This window comes from Macaca thibetana, chromosome 1 (assembly GCF_024542745.1).
Source record: "Macaca thibetana thibetana isolate TM-01 chromosome 1, ASM2454274v1, whole genome shotgun sequence".
Classification (NCBI taxonomy): Eukaryota; Metazoa; Chordata; class Mammalia; order Primates; family Cercopithecidae; genus Macaca; species Macaca thibetana.
In genome coordinates this window covers 214,476,088-214,478,310 of record NC_065578.1, presented here as the reverse complement: position 1 = coordinate 214,478,310, position 2,223 = coordinate 214,476,088, and positions in this window count along the sequence as shown.

Here is a 2,223-nt window from a genome sequence, read left to right as displayed (position 1 = left end):
ATTTAGAAAAACAAAACAAAACAAAACAAAACGAATTCCTGTTCTCTGAGAGCAGCTCCTAAACACGCAGACCAGACTTGAACCTCATTCTCTCTTGTGTGTCTTCTTTGAAAAAATTCCTTTGTGCTCAGGGATATTGTAAGAAATCGAATTACATCAGCTAGTTGGTTTCTAATCAGCATATGAACACCAAGTTCCAGATGGCAATGCAGAGTTTTAATTTCACTATGTGCTGAAATTATTTATTGATCCCTATTAAAAAGCCAGCAGCACCATATTCTGGACTAGACTTCAATAATTCTAAATGATTTAGATCTGCATTGTAAACATGGCTGCTGCGCCCTGACTGTGACATTTCTGGGATGGCATTTGATTCTGTTTTGCCTCAGTGTATTCACAGGTGGCCAGTTCTTATTTATAGATGGAAACCTTCCACCTTTCTTCCCCCTTACGTTGAAGCTTTGAGAGTTCAGACCAGTCTCAATAATAGCAGAGATGCTGGTCTGGCAGCTGATGTCCCACTGGCTGTAGATCCCGATGAACATGAAGCTCAGAAAGTCAGCCCTGAGTATTAGGGAACCAGAGAAAGACAAGCGGGGTGGATGTGGGGTGGAGGAGGAAGAAATGAGGATGGTCCAGAACTTCGAGACAGATCAGGGCAGCCAGCTCACAGCATCAGGCCAGTGCTCAGATCTAGAGCAGTCAGTGCTCAAGGACAGACAGGCAGGCATCTGGATCCAGGTGGTGACAAGCTCATTAATTCATTTAAAAAACATCGGTTGGGCATTGTCTTAGTCCTTTTGTGTGGCTATAAAGGAATACTTGAGGCTGGGTAATTTATTTTAAAAAGTGGTTTATCTGGCTCACAATTCTGGTGGCTGGAAGACTGGGCTTCTGGTGAAAGCCTCAGGCTGCTTCCACTCATAGAGGAAGACAAAGGGGAGCAGGTGCGTGCAGAGATCACATGGCAAGACAGGAAGCAAGAGAGAGCAGGAAGGTGCCAGGCTCTTTTTTTTTTTTTTTTTTTTAAATTTAATTCACTATCGCCCAGGCTGGAGTGCAGTGGCGTGATCTTGGCTCGCTGCAACCTCCACCTCCCAGGTTCAAGCAATTCTCCTGCCTCAGCCTTCCAAGTAGCTGGGACTACAGGTGCGCACCATCACGCCTGGCTAATTTTTGTATTTTTAGTAGAGACGGCGTTTCACTGTGTTAGCCAAGATGGTCTTGATCGCCGGACTTCGTGATCCACCTGCCTTGGCCTCCCAAAGTGCTGGGATTACAGGCATGAGCCACCATGCCTGGTTTGGGCTCTGTTTTCATAACTAGTTCTCCTGGGAACTAATGGAGTGAGAGCTCACTCCACTCTATGCCCCACCCTGGGCATCAATCTCTTCATGACGGATCTGTCCTCATGACCCAAACACCTCCCATAAGGCCCTACCTCCAGCACTGGGATCAAATTTCAACGCGAGGTTTGGGACGACAGAGAGTCAAACCACAGCAGGCACCTACTAACTTCAGAGAAATATCTAGAGTCCAGGCCGATCAAGTCAAGAGGCGGGGATCAGGAAACAAGGTTGCAGAAATGAAGGGACAAGCCAAAGAGCTCTGCCAACAAATCCAGGATGAGGTCCCCGTAGATTCGTGTCCATTTCCATGGTAACCATCCCCAGGAAGCTTGCCATTTTGAGCAGAATTTCTCAAACAGTGGCCTGCAGACTTACAGCATCACAGTTTTGCTGGGTAAAGGGAGAAGAGTGAAGCATGAAAAAAATGCCGATTCTAGTCTCGCATCCCAGACAGACCGAATCGGAATCCCTGAGGATTCTGAATTTCCAAATAAAGTCACTCACTGCCCCCTGGGATTCTTTGGCAGCTTTTTGAGAACCACAGGTTTATAAGGATCTTTCAATGACTTTGTTTTGGCAAATGAAAAAAAATATTTGAAAAAGCAGCTGCTGGAGTTTGGACAAAAGCTCAAATTTAGTAAGAATTCCCATAACCTCTTCACTAGATTTCTCTATTGGCACCACGACAGTCATCATTTACGTTACTGACACTGAACTCGTGAAATAAAGTGATACTGGAAACGAGTCTGGAAGCCCGGCCCTCTGCACCCTCCTTCCAGTCAGAAGTACCCCACTGGGAAGTGACACAATGTCCCGGTGAGACTGGCCCTTCCTGGAGGCAAAGACTTAGGTTTTGCACGTCTCGGTATGCCCT